The sequence below is a fragment of the Oncorhynchus keta genome, chromosome 1 (genome assembly GCF_023373465.1).
Source record: "Oncorhynchus keta strain PuntledgeMale-10-30-2019 chromosome 1, Oket_V2, whole genome shotgun sequence".
NCBI classification, from domain to species: domain Eukaryota; kingdom Metazoa; phylum Chordata; class Actinopteri; order Salmoniformes; family Salmonidae; genus Oncorhynchus; species Oncorhynchus keta.
In genome coordinates, this window is record NC_068421.1 from 8,568,103 (window position 1) to 8,583,855 (window position 15,753).

The window sequence follows — 15,753 nt, forward strand, 5'->3', positions numbered from 1 at the left end:
TGCTACATTAATTATCCTAACCTGCTACATTAATTATCCTAACCTGCCACGCTAATTATCCTGACCTGCTACATTAACTATCTTAACCTGCTACATTAATTATCCTGACCTGCTACATTAATTATCCTAACCTGCTATGTTAATTATCTGACCTGCTGTGTTAATTGTCATAACTGCTACATTAATTATCCTAACCTGCTACGTTAATTATCCTGACCTGCTACATTAATTATCCTAACCTGCTACATTAATTATTCCAACCTGCTACATTAATTATCTCAACCTGCTACATTAATTATCTCAACCTGCTACATTAATTATCCCAACCTGCTACATTAATTATCCTGACTGCTGTGTTAATTATCTCAACCTGCTATGTTAATTATCCTAACCTGCTACATTAATTATCCTAACCTGCTGTGTTAATTATCCTAACCTGCTACATTAATTATCCTGACCTAGCTGTACATTAATTATCCTAACCTGCTGTGTTAATTATCCTAACCTGCTACATTAATTATCCTGACCTGCTATGTTAATTATCCTAACCTGCTATGTTAATTATCCTAACCTTAACATTAATTATCCTAACCTGCTACATTAATTATCCTAACCTTACAGCGTTCAGTTATCCTTGGCTGTGTTAATTATCCTGACCTGCTATGTTAATTATCCTAACCTGCTACATTAATTATCCTAACCTGCTATGTTAATTGTCCTAAACGCTACATTAATTATCCTAACCTGCTGTGTTAATTATCCTTAACCTGCTACATTAATTATCCTGACCTGCTATGTTAATTATCCTGACCTGCTACGATAATTATCCTGACCTGCCAGCATTAATTATCCTAACCTGCTACATTAATTATCCTAACCTGCTACATTAATTATCCTGACCTGCTACGACATAATTATCCTGACCTGCTGTGTTAATTATCCTAACCTGTTACATTAATTATCCCAACCTGCTACAATGATTTAATTATCCTGACCTGCTACATTAATTATCCCAACCTGCTACATTAATTATCCCAACCTGCTACATTAATTATCCTGACCTGCTACATTAATTATCCCAACCTTAACATTAATTATCCTAACCTGCTACATTAATTATCCTGACCTGCTACGATAATTATCCTGGACCTACTGTGTTAATTATCCTAACCTGCTGTGCTATTGATATCCTGATCTGCTACATTAATTATCCTAACCTGCTATGTTAATTATCCTGTACCTGCTATGTTAATTATCCTAACCTGCTATGTTAATTATCCCAACCTGCTACATTAATTATCCTGACCTGCTACATTAATCATCCCAACCTGCTACATTAATTATCCTAACCTGCTACATTAATTATCCTGACCTGCTACGATAATTATCCTGACCTGCTGTGTTAATTATCCTAACCTGCTACATTAATTATCCCAACCTGCTACATTAATTATCCTGACCTGCTACATTAATTATCCTAACCTGCTGTGTTAATTATCCTAACCTGCTACATTAATTATCCTAACCTGCTATGATAATTATCCTGACCTGCTACATTAATTATCCTAACCTGCTACATTAATTATCCTAACCTGCTATGATAATTATCCTGACTGCCACGTTAATTATCCTAACCTGCTATGTTAATTATCCTGACCTGCTACGATAATTATCCTGACCTGCTACATTAATTATCCTAACCTGCTACATTAATTATCCTAACCTGCTACATTAATTATCCTGACCTGCTACGATAATTATCCTGACCTGCTGTGTTAATTATCCTAACCTGCTACATTAATTATCCCAACCTGCTACATTAATTATCCTGACCTGCTACATTAATTATCCCAACCTGCCACATTAATTATCCTAACCTGCTACATTAATTATCCTGACCTGCTACGATAATTATCCTGACTGCTGTGTTAATTATCCTAACCTGCTACATTAATTATCCCAACCTGCTACATTAATTATCCTGACCTGCTACATTAATTATCCTAACCTGCTACGTTAATTATCCTGACCTGCTACATTAATTATCCTAACCTGCTATGTTAATTATCCCAACCTGCTACATTAATTATCCTGACCTGCTACATTAATTATCCCAACCTGCTACATTAATTATCCTAACCTGCTACATTAATTATCCTGACTGCTACGATAATTATCCTGACCTGCTGTGTTAATTATCCTAACCTGCTACATTAATTATCCTGACCTGCTACATTAATTATCCTAACCTGCAACGTTAATTATCCTAACCTGCTACATTAATTATCCTAACCTGCTATGATAATTATCCTAACCTGCCACGCTAATTATCCTAACCTGCTATGTTAATTATCCTGACCTGCTACATTAATTATCCTAACCTGCTATGTTAATTATCCTGACCTGCTACATTAATTATCCTAACCTGCTATGTTAATTATCCTGACCTGCTACATTAATTATCCTAACCTGCTATGTTAATTATCCTGACCTGCCAGCATTAATTATCCTAACCTGCTATGTTAATTATCCTGACCTGCTACATTAATTATCCTGACCTGCTATGTTAATTATCCTGACCTGCTATGTTAATTATCCTGACCTGCTACATTAATTATCCTGACCCTGCTACATTAATTATCCTGACCTGCTATGTTAATTATCCTGACCTGCTACGTTAATTATCCTGACCTGCTACATTAATTATCCTGACCTGCTACATTAATTATCCTGACCTGCTATGATAATTATCCTAACCTGCTACATTAATTATCCTAACCTGCTACATTAATTATCCTGACCTGCTATGTTAATTATCCTGACCTACATTAATTATCCTAACCTGCTACGCTAATTATCCTAACCTGCTACGAATGGTCAATTCTGGTCAATTCCTGACAAAGTGTATCTCATCTAGTCAAAGCCCTGTAACTGTTAGCAGAGAGGAAGAGGCTAAGCGAGAGCGTTTTACTCCACCCCAAAAATGTGTCCATGTTTAAGGAGATCATGAATTATTAAGCAAGTGAGGAGTTTTGTATGGGGCAATGAGAGTACGTTGAATTTAGTCAAGATAAACATGAATTGCTATTTTGATACGTAATGCTTATTTGATCTAATAGACGTTTGGCAAATGTTTAGGTTGTTAGTACTGATATAAGTGTGATGCTAGTGACATCCTGGCAACTTTGAGAAAAACACATTTTATATCAAAGCTGTCCCTGTTGAAATTGAGACAGTCTATGCATATTCATGAGGTTGATTAATTTGTAATACCTTTGCCATGGAATTCAGGCGGCTGGACGCCAACCCCTCTCATTGAATATTGAACATCCCTCATCGAATATTCACCACCCCTCAATGAATATTCAAAGAATTTGATCGAGAAGAGACCACTTTTGGGAGTTTTCCCATACCAAAGGGTCTAATATTTATCTACTTTCATCTTTTTTTTTTTATTAATTTGTAAAAAAATTAAAACTATTCCACTTTGACATTATGGGGGTATTGTGTGGGCCAGTGACAAAAAAATATAAATATAATCAATTTTAAATTCAAGCTGTAACGCAACAAAATGTGGAAAAAGTCAAAGGGTGTTGAAAACGTTCTACGGCTCTGTAACTGCAGTTGGTGTTTACTACTGGGTTCAGAGCTGAGGTGAGAGAAGATGTTCGCCATGTTTTGGTATTTTTGCAAGTGGGTTGTGCGACGTCACGCACCCAAGAAGGCTCAACCAATCACCCGACAGATATTATTGACCGCCTCCCGGGATAGACCCAGTCAGGTGTTAAGCCAGAACCTCGCGACTCTGCCTGCCTGTGGGGGTAAACAGCCTGTGGTTACCTAGGTTACCTCATCGGCTCACAGCAAAAACATTTTTAAACACAATGTTCTTGTTGTCTGCTTGTTTTAGGCAATTACAAAACTGCAATTTAGAATAAGGCTGTAATGCAACAAAATGTGAATAAAAAAAATTCAGTGGACTGAATATTTTCTTAATAACGCACTTGTATGTTTCTGGCTCTAATCAGCACTACTCCTGTATTCATCAACCTCACCTGCAGACAGACAGAGATAACACTGTTAGAGAGACACAAGAACAGACAGAGAGGGAAAGAGAGGAGGGATGGAGGGACAAAGCACAGTAGAGGAGGGATGCACCCCGAATTAAACCCTATTCCCTATGTAGTGCACTACAAGATCACGTCACTACATATGGAATAGGGTACCATTTGGGACCCATCTGAGTGTGGCGAGAGATTAGTATTTTTTTTAATACCTTTATTTAACTAGGCAAGTCAGTTAAGAACAAATTCTTATTCACAATGACGGGCTAGGAACAATGGGTTAACTGCCTGTTCAGGGAACAGTGGGTTAACTGCCTGTTCAGGGAACAATGGGTTAACTGCCTGTTCAGGGAACAATGGGTTAACTGCCTGTTCAGGGGAACAGTGGGCTAACCACTCGTTCAGGAGAACAATGGGCAAACCACCTGTTCAGGGAACAATGGGCTAACCACCTTGTTCAGGGGAACAGTGGGCTAACCACCTTGTTCAGGGGAACAGTGGCTAACCACCTTGTTCAGGGGAACAGTGGGCTAACCACCTTGTTCAGGGGCACAGTGGGTTAACTGCCTGTTCAGGGGAAAAGTGGGCTAACCACCTCGCTCAGGGGAACAATGGGTTAACTGCCTGTTCAGGGGAACATTGGGTTAACTGCCGTTCAGGGAACAATGGTTTAACTGCCTTGTTCAGGAGAACAGTGGGCTAACCACCTTGTTCAGGGGAACAGTGGGTTAACTGCCTTGTTCAGGGGAACAGTGGGTTAACTGCCTGTTCAGGGGAAAAGTGGGCTAACCACCTCGCTCAGAGAACAGTGGGCTAACCACCTTGTTCAGGGGAACAGTGGGCTAAACCACCTTGTTCAGGGAACAGTGGGTTAACTGCCTTGTTCAGGGAACAGTGGGTTAACTGCCTTGTTCAGGGGAACAGTGGGTTAACTGCCTTGTTCAGGGAACAGTGGGTTAACTGCCTTGTTCAGGGGAACAGTGGTCTAACCACCTCGTTCAGGAGAACAGTGGGCTAACCACCTTGTTCAGAAGAACAGTGGGCTAACCACCTTTTCAGGGGAACAGTGGGCTAACCACCTCGTTCAGAGAACAGTGGGCTAACCACCTTGTTCAGAAGAACAGTGGGCTAACCACCTTTTTCAGGGGAACAGTGGCTAACCACCTTGTTCAGGGAACAGTGGGCTAATCCAAGGTAGTGGTGGTGAGATGTGGAGACTGAGGTTGGAGTTGTCTTAGTAGAACAGGGTAAACAGGTCCTGAGGGAGTCCAAGGTAGTGGGGGTGAGATGTGGAGACTGAGGTTGGAGTTGTCTTAGTAGAACAGGGGTAAACAGGTCCTGAGGGGAGTCCAAGGTAGTGGGGGTGAGATGTGGAGACTGAGGTTGGAGTTGTCTTAGTAGAACAGGGTAAACAGGTCCTGAGGGGAATCCAAGGTAGTGGGGGTGAGATGTGGAGACTGAGGTTGGAGTTGGCTGAGTAGAACAGGGTAAACAGGTCCTGAGGGGAATCCAAGGTAGTGGGGGTGAGATGTGGAGACTGAGGTTGGAGTTGGCTGAGTAGAACAGGGTAAACAGGTCCTGAGGGGAATCCAAGGTAGTGGGGGTGAGATGTGGAGACTGAGGTTGGAGTTGGCTGAGTAGAACAGGGTAAACAGGTCCTGAGGGGAATCCAAGGTAGTGGGGGTGAGATGTGGAGACTGAGGTTGGAGTTGGCTGAGTAGAACAGGGTAAACAGGCCCTGAGGGGAATCCAAGGTAGTGGGGGTGAGGATTGCTAACAGTGAGGTTTGGAAACAGCGCCTTGTGCTCAGTGCCGGTATTACTGAATATCACTGTACGGCACAAGGTCGGTATAAAGGTACGACAATCCGGACACCGCCCAAGCCCAGACAGCAGTCGGTTTCTGCCTGAGAATCATTTGCCTCTCAGTGCAACCAGCAGGCAGGTCAGAGGTCAACTGGTTAGACTGTCTCTGTCATCACAGCCCAGTCCTAATTATGTTTGACTCAACTCCTGGCTCACACGCACACACCTCACTTATCTTCTTGGCGCACACACACACACACACACACACACACACACACACACACACACACACACACACACACACACACACACACACACACATCCCCCATATCAACTACGTTCCCGATGTGGAGGAATATACTCCTTTGGAGAAGACCAGTGTAAAGTACCTGCTCCGGTCATAGGGTGAAGTACTGAGAGAATTACTGCCAACTGTGAGATGTCTCAACGACACTATTATGGATCTAAAAACAAGAAATGTTCCTTTACTGAGGTGGTGTTTGATGAATTTACAGCGTTGTGTTACTGTGTTGTGCAAATGGTTGGAGTAATTATGTTACTATGCATGGAACTGGTTTAAACTGTTTGGCTCAGGTATCTAAGACACACACACACGCACGCATACCCCCCATTGTCTCAGACACACACTGAGATGAAGGAAATCTAGGACACCCAAAGGTAATTAGAGCTGCTAACTGTAAATTAACAATGTTGAGATCAGAAAATGATTTTAAAATATTTTATTTTAATGATGTATCAGGAGACAAGGATGTTTTTTTTCTATTAAAAATGGTGTGTATGTTTGTGTGGTTCAGTTGTACTGTCATTGTAGTTGGGGAGACAGAGTGTGTTCATTTTATTAGAAATAAATAAATAAAACTGGTCACAACTGACCCTCACCCACCGCAAGTCAAATGTATTTAAATAGAAAGTCATACTTTCAATATATTACTCTACTTGCGCAAACTTGTTCAAAAAGGTTAGATTTATTATACATGAAAGAATGATCCCTGATAAACTCCCTGATAACCTCAGATTGCTGCTGGTAACTACAAAGTCTGATTGGACGCAACATGTCTGGTAACTACAAAGTCTGATTGGACGCAACATGTCTGGTAACTACAAAGTCTGATTGGACAAAACATGTCTGGGAACTACAAAGTCTGATTGGACAAAACATGTCTGGTAACTACAAAGTCTGATTGGACACAACATGTCTGGTAACTACAAAGTCTGATTGGACTCAACATGTCTGGTAACTACAAAGTCTGATTGGACTCAACATGTCTGGTAACTACAAAGTCTGATTGGACGCAACATGTCTGGTAACTACAAAGTCTGATTGGACTCAACATGTCTGGTAACTACAAAGTCTGATTGGACTCAACATGTCTGGTAACTACAAAGTCTGATTGGACTCAACATGTCTGGTAACTACAAAGTCTGATTGGACGCAACATGTCTGGTAACTACAAAGTCTGATTGGACTCAACATGTCTGGTAACTACAAAGTCTGATTGGACGCAACATGTCTGGTAACTACAAAGTCTGATTGGACGCAACATGTCCGCCCAGTATTTTATTTATATATCCTAAATCACACAAACAATCACAGTTTTAAAAAGTTTTTTTAAATGAAATGGAGAGTGAGGTATTCAGATTCACAGTTATATTATTAATATAATATAATATAATATAAAGCGCATCCACTGTTCCATTGTAGTCTTTAAAATCAAATTTAAAAAAAGTTATATCACAAGGACAGACTACGTAAACAGCATCTGACCAAATTACGTGACATTTGTGTTGATTCTTACAGTCAATAGCTATTAGCCAGGCATCCTGGGTAATCCAGGGATGAATGATTGTGACCTCTCTGGATCGGATCCTCTATGTGTGCATGTGTGGATTGAAGTAGGCTCACCGTGGAGATCAATAGGCTACAGTATCCTATTCACATTGTCCTCGTGGGAGCAGTCTAAACGACTGGTCTATTCGATCTGCAGCTCGTGGCTGTCTGAGAGTCCACAGCTGGCCTTGTGTTCATTGAAGAGCATGGCCAGGGATTTCATGTATAGGCCATGATAATGGTCCACCTCCTCCTGAGTGGGCACTGGGATAGGACTACCCACGACAGTGGTGACCGGACAGTGGCTAGGCACCCAGAACCAGCGTTCACCTACAAACAGACATGGGGAAAAGCTCATGATCTTCTTAAAGAGTTGCTTGTAACCTCCAGCCCACAATCCCCTCTGTCAAGATCACCTGGGGGAACATATTGTTCTCCCCATACGAGTAGACGGGCACCAGGTCAGCCCCAAACTCCGAAGCCTTTCCTCCGTTTCATAACCACAGTGGTGACCCCAGGCAGGCTCAACAGTGACTCGGCAGCGCCCCCTATCACAATCACCACCGCATTGCCTCGTCCACTTTTAGACAGAAGGTGCTTGAGACTGGGCTTGCTGACTGGGCAACAACCTGTGGCCATGGCATATTCCTGTAGAGGGGGATCTTGAAGAGGCCCCCCAGGATGCACGCCAGGAAAGAGGTCCATAAAGCCACAGGCCTCAGTGCTAAAAGAGGCAAAGGCTCCGATACTGAACACCCCATGAGGGTGACACCCTAAAATGTAGTTCTTGTTTTGGATCAACTCCGCTGTTTTCACTAACTTCATTGGGAAGTAGTCCCTCACGTACTTCCACACTTTCCAGTTTCTCACAAATGCACTTCTCCTCCTTCCTCTTTTCAGGTGTGTGCCAGTCCGTCAACTGCCAGATGAGGTAGAGAACAGGCAGCGTCCACAGACAGGTCAACAGAAGGTACATCATCAATCCAATACAAGCCGAACCTAACAGGACAAAGCTCCATAAACATTTCAGAACACTGATATTCTCCAGGAACTTCTTGTGTTGACTCTTTTCCTGCTTCATCCCTGCAACCTTTTCTGTAGTCGCCGGTCTCATAGACAGCTCCATAGAACCTGGAGAGACAGCCCGGTCTCATAGACTGCTCCACAGAACCTGGAGAGACAGCCCGGTCTCATAGACTGCTCCACAGAACGTGGAGAGACAGCCCGATCTCATAGACAGCTCCACAGAACCTGGAGAGACAGCCCGGTCTCATAGACAGCTCCACAGAACCTGGAGAGACAGCCCGGTCTCATAGACAGCTCCACAGAACCTGGAGAGACAGCCCGGTCTCATAGACTGCTCCACAGAACCTGGAGAGACAGCCCGGTCTCATAGACAGCTCCACAGAACCTGGAGAGACAGCCCGGTCTCATAGACTGCTCCACAGAACCTGGAGAGACAACTCGGTCTCATAGACAAGACGTAACATAGTAAATGTAGATTCGGGACACTCAAATAAGTATGATATGATACATTTGGTATTGCTACATAAGACAGTCCAAAAAAAACGAATGTGGGATGGGTTGGTCGCGAGTTCGAATCTCATCACGGATAACTTTAGCATTTCAGCTAATGAACAACTTTTCAAATACACAGAACAAAAATAGCATCGCAACATGTAAAGTTTTGGTCCCAAATCTCAGGATATAAAAATGTATGCGGGAAAAAGTATTAAATACTTAGAATAAGTGACAAAGAACAAATATACATTGAACAAAAATATAAACGCAACATGTAAAGTGTTGGTCCCATGTTTCATGATCTGAAATAAAACATCCCCAAAATGTTCCATAAGCACAAAAAGCTGAGGTAGAGCACCTCATGATAAGCTGTAGACCAAACTATATACCAAGAGAGTTCTCATCTATATTATTCAGAGCCGTCTATTTACCACCATAAATTGATGCTGCCACTAAGACCGCACTCAACCAACTCCATAAGGCCATAAGCAAAGAAGAAAAAGCTCATCCAGAAGTGGCACTCCTGTCTGTAATAAAGCTCTTTAATGGGGAAACACTCATTCCGATTGGCTGGGCCTGGCTCCCCAGTGCGTGGGCCTGGCTCCCCAGTGCGTGGGCCTGGCTCCCAGTGCGTGGGCCTGGCTCCCCAGTGAGTGGGCCTGGCTCCCCAGTGCGTGGGCCTGGCTGCCCAGTGCGTGGGCCTGGCTGCCCAGTGCGTGGGCCTGGCTCCCCAGTGAGTGGGCCTGGCTCCCCAGTGCGTGGGCCTGGCTCCCCAGTGAGTGGGCCTGGCTCCCCAGTGAGTGGGCCTGGCTCCCCAGTGCGTGGGCCTGGCTCCCCAGTGAGTGGGCCTGGCTCCCCAGTGCGTGGGCCTGGCTCCCCAGTGAGTGGGCCTGGCTCCCCAGTGCGTGGGCCTGGCTCCCCAGTGCGTGGGCCTGGCTCCCCAGTGCGTGGGTCTTATGCCCTCCCAGGCCCACCCATGACTGAGCCCCTGCCCAGTCATGTGAAATCCATAGATTAGGGCCTAATGAATTTATTTAAGTTGACTTATTTCCTTATATGAACTGTAACTCAGTAAAAACTCTGGAATTGTTACATGTTGCGCTGATGTTTTTGTTCAGTATACTTAATTTGTTTTAGCTCGTAGTCAGCTAGCCACTGCTAGCGGTCATCAGATAACCTTTAGCCCGGACAACTCCTGCCAGTCTGCACAACTCGATTCAACCCAGAGCTTATCAGACTTATTTTTTCCCATATCCCCACGCACTGGGGACCCAGGCGCTCTCTGCTAGCCCCGGCACTGCTAGCCTGCTAGCCCCGGCACTGCTAGCCCCGGCACTGCTAGCCCGCTAGCTGTCTGAATTGCCGTGTCTCCAGTGCGCCCAGCTACTCACTGAACCCCAATGATCACTCAGCTACGCATGCCTCTCCTTAATGTCAATATGCCTTGTCCATTGCTGTTTTGGTTAGTGATTACTGTCTTATTTAACTGTAGAGCCTCCAGCCCTGCTCAATATTCCTCAGCTAACCCCTTTGTCCCACCTCCCACACATGCGGTGACCTCACCTGGTTTAACTGATGTCTCTAGAGACAATATCTCTCTCATCGTCACTCAATGCCTAGGTTTACCTCCACTGTACTCACATCCTACCATATCTCTGTCAGTAGATTATGCCTTGAATCTATTCTACCGCGCCCAGAAACCTGCTCCTTATACTCTCTGCTCTGAACGCACTAGACGACCAGTTCTTTTATGCTTTAGCCGTACCCTCATCCTACTCCTCCTCTGTTCCTCTGGTGATGTAGAGGGTAATCCAGGCCCTGCAGTGCCTAGCTCCACTCCTATTCCCCAGGTGATCTCATTTGTTGACTTCTGTAAACGTAAAAGCCTTCTTTTCATGCATGTTAACATTATAGAAGCCTCCTCCCTCCTCCCTGTTTTATTCGCTGCCTTAGCACACTCTCCCAAACTAGATGTCCTAGTCATGTCTGAATCCTGGCTTAGGAAGGTCAACAAAAACTCTGAAATTTCCATCCCTAACTATAACATTTTCCAACAAGATAGAACTGCCAAATGGGGCGGAGTTACAATCTACTGCAGAGATAGCCTGCAGAGTTCTGTCCTACTATCCAGGTCTGTGCCCAAACAATTTGAGATTCTACTTTTAAAAATCCACCTTTCCAGAAACAAGTCTCTCTCTGTTGCCGCTTGCTATAGACCACCTTCTGCCCCCAGCTGTGCCCTGGACACCATATGTGAACTGATTTCCCCCATCTATCTTCAGATCCCGTGCTGTTAGGTGACCTAAACTGGGACATGCTTAACACCCCAGCCATCCTACAATCTAAGATTGACGGCCTCAATCTCACACAAATGATCAATGAACCTACCAGGTACAACCCCAAATCTGTAATAACGGGCACCCTCATAGATATCATCCTGACCAACCTGCCTTCCAAATACACCTCTGCTGTCTTCAACCAGGATCTCAGCGATCACTGCCTCATTGCTTGCGTCCGTAATGGGTCTGCGGTCAAAAGACCACCCCTCATCACTGTCAAGCGCTCCCTAAAACAGTTTAGCGAGCAGGCCTTTCTAATCCACCTGGCCCAGGTATCCAGAAAGGATATTGACCTCATTCCGTCAGCAGAAGATGCCTGGTTATTCCCATAACCATCTAACGTCATGTCATTCTCATGACCATCTAATGTCATTCCCATAACCATGGGGGGTTAGGGTTAAGGTTCTCTTACTGGGCACAGAGTCACGGGACAGGAGAATGTTTTCTACATTCCGTGTAACCATAGCAACCTCTATTAAACTTCCTGGGATGTGAGGTCAATGACACCAGACACGTGGAGCTGGCCGCTTAAAATAGAGCAAATAACAGACCACGGCTGGTGTGTGTGTGTGTGTGTGTGTGTAAACAGTTCAATCCAGTGCATATCACCATCCTTTCAATATAATTCTGAGAGGGGAAGAAAGAGAGAAAGAGGGGAAGATGCGAGAGAGAGGAAGAGGAGAATGAGGGAAAGCGGAGAGAGAGGGAAAGAGAAAGAGAGGGGGGGGAAGAGGAGAGGGGGAAAGAGAAAGAGAGGGGGAAGAGGAGAGAGGGGGAAAGAGGAGAGAGGGGAAAGCAGAGAGAGAGGGAAAGAGAAAGAAAGGGTGAGAGGAGAGAGTGAAAGAGGAGAGAGAGGGGATGAGAAAGAGTATTCGGCGCATGTGACAAATAAAGTTTGTTTTGAATTGATTGGAATATCAGTCATTCTTGGCAGGTATTATGATATTACATGGACAGATTATTTAAAATACTAGATCACCTGCTGAGCCCCTCATCCAACAGAAGCAGTGTTGAAGATACACACATACAGGAACACTCATCTATACCGTCAGTTAGCGTGTTGCTCCTATTCTGCCATGATTAATGTACTGCAGGTTTGATCTGGTGATCTATCCGGGCCAATCAGCAGACTCCTTCTGTCTGGCCCTGAAAAGACATCTCTGTGACACGGTGAAACTAAGTCAGCAAGTTACTGTAGCAGCACCTGTCACAGTGTAATGAAATTAACTAGACACTGGGACAATTCTGCTTCCTCCTTTCTGCTCTCTACAGGGTCAATCTCTCTCACTGAGGCTTCACTCTGCTCACTACAGGGTCTCGCTCTCTCTCTCTACAGGGTCAAGCTCTCTCTCTCTCTGCTCTCTTCAGGGTCAATCTCTCTCTCTCTCTCTACAGGGTCAATCTCTCTCTCTCTCTGCTCTCTACAGGGTCAATCTCTCTCTCTCTCTGCTCTCTACAGGGTCAATCTCTCTCTCTCTCTCGCTGAGGCTTCACTCTGCTCTCTACAGGGTCAATCTCTCTCTCTCTTCACTCTGCTCTCTACAGGGTCAACCCTCTCTCTCTCTCTTCACTCTACTCTCTACAGGGTCAACCTCTCTCTCTCTCTTCACTCTACTCTCTACAGGGTCAACCCTCTCTCTCTCTCTTCACTCCGCTCTCTACAGGGTCAACCACTCTCTCTCTCGCTCTCTCTCTAAGGCGTCCATGAAGCTAGGGGTAGGGTTGTGGTTAGAGGTCGACCGATTAATCGGAATGGCCGATTAATTAGGGCCGATTTCAAGTTTTCATAACAATCGGAAATCTGTATTTTTGGCCGCCGATTTCCGATTCTTTTTAAATTTATTTTGTATACCTTTTTTATTTAACTAGGCAAGTCAGTTAAGAACACATTCTTATTTTCAATGACTGCCTAGGAACAGTGGGTTAACTGCCTTGTTCAGGGGCAGAACGACAGATTTTCACCTTGTCAGCTCAGGGGATCCATTCTTGCAACCCCACAAATCAAAATCAAATCAAATCAAATCAAATCAAATTTTATTTGTCACATACACATGGTTAGCAGATGTTAAATGCGAGTGTAGCGAAATGCTTGTGCTTCTAGTTCCGACAATGCAGTGATAACCAACAAGTAATCTAACTAACAATTCCAAAACTACTGTCTTATACACAGTGTAAGGGGATAAGGAACATGTACATAAGGATATATGAATGAGTGATGGTACAGAGCAGCATACAGTAGATGGTATCGAGTACAGTATATACATATGAGATGAGTGTGTAGACAAAGTAAACAAAGTGGCATAGTTAAAGTGGCTAGTGATACATGTGTTACATAAGGATGCAGTCGATGATGTAGAGTACAGTATATACATATGCATATGAGATGAATAATGTAGGGTAAGTAACATTATATAAGGTAGCATTGTTTAAAGTGGCTAGTGATATATTTACATAATTCCCATCAATTCCCATTATTAAAATGGCTGGAGTTGGGTCAGTGTCAATGACAGTGTGTTGGCAGCAGCCACTCACTGTTAGTGGTGGCTGTTCAACAGTCTGATGGCCTTGAGATAGAAGCTGTTTTTCAGTCTCTCGGTCCCAGCTTTGATGCACCTGTACTGACCTCGCCTTCTGGATGATAGCGGGTGAACAGGCAGTGGTTCGGGTGGTTGATGTCCTTGATGATCTTTATGGCCTTCCTGTAACAACGGGTGGTGTAGGTGTCCTGGAGGGCAGGTAGTTTGCCCGGTGATGCGTTGTGCAGTCCTCACTACCCTCTGGAGAGCCTTACGGTTGAGGGCGGAGCAGTTGCCGTACCAGGCGGTGATACAGCCCGCCAGGATGCTCTCGATTGTGCATCTGTAGAAGTTTGTGAGTGCTTTTAACTAGTCCAACGCTCTAGCCATTACACTCAACGAGTAGCCTGCCCGTTACGTGAACGTAGTAGAAGCCAAGGTAAATTGCTAGCTAGCATTAAACTTATCTTATAAAAACAATCAATCATAATCACTAGTTATAACTACTGATCCAGTTTAGCAGGCAATATAAACTACGTGAAATTGTGTCATTTCTCTTGCGTTCATTGCACGCCGAGTCAGGGTAATATGCAACAGTTTAGACCGCCTGGCTCATTGCGAACTAATTTGCCAGAATGTTACGTAATTATGACATAACATTGAGGTTGTGCAATGTAACAGGAATATTTAGACTTATGGATGCCACCCGTTAGATTAAATACCGAACGGTTCCGTATCGCACTGAAATAATAAACGTTTTGTTTTCGAGATGATAGTTTCCGGATTCAATCATATTAATGACCCAAGGCTCGTATTTCTGTGTGTTATTATGTTATAATTAGATCAGATTTGATAGAGCAGTCTGACTGAGCGGCAGCAGGCCCGTAATCATTCATTCAAACAGCACTTTGGTGCGTTTTGCCAGCAGCACTTCGCAACAACACAGCCTAATCAGCCTAATGACTGGTGTAACTTTTGAGGCTCTGGGGACCCATGTCAAATCTTATCAGTCTCCCGAGGGGGAATAGGTTTTGTCGTGCCCTCTTCACGATTGTCTTGGTGTGTTTGGACCATGTTAGTTTGTTGTTGATGTGGAAGTCAAGGAACTTGAAAACTCTCGACCCCGTCTATGTTATTGGATGCCTGTTCGGTCCTCCTTTTCCTGTAGTCCACAATCATCTCGTTTGTCTTGCTCACATCGAGGGCGAGGTTGTTGTTCTGGCACCACACTGCCGGGTCTCTGACCTCTAACCTGTTGGTTCATGTCAGTCTGATCTTCCTGCCATGTTATTAATATCATTAATACTAATCCATGAGAGCATGTGTGGATATTGATTATTAGAAAGTAAAAAATAAAATTTAAAAAAGCATCTCTTGAAACCCTCTGTGGCATGATGGGGCCCCTGTGTAAACATAGCTGCCTAAATATCTGCACCCCTGTTCTGGACCAGAGATGGGTAGCCTAGCGTCTAAGAGAGTTGGGCCAGTAACTGAAAGGTTGCTGGTTCCAATCCCAGCAGACTACGTGAAAAATCTGTCGATATGTCCTTGGCGAGGCAATAAAACCTAATTGTTCTGTTAAAGTCACTCTGTATAAGATAGAGAGAAAAAAATGCAGTCCACTTCCCGAAAAACACATTAAGCACATGTCGCACCTGG

At 44.0% G+C, this 15,753-nt stretch overlaps 1 pseudogene; it reads right to left on the reverse strand.

The window, feature by feature from the left end:
• Window positions 1-6,594: 6,594 nt before the first annotated feature.
• Window positions 6,595-8,964, reverse strand: LOC118372472 (diacylglycerol O-acyltransferase 2-like; annotated as a pseudogene).
• Window positions 8,965-15,753: the final 6,789 nt, after the last annotated feature.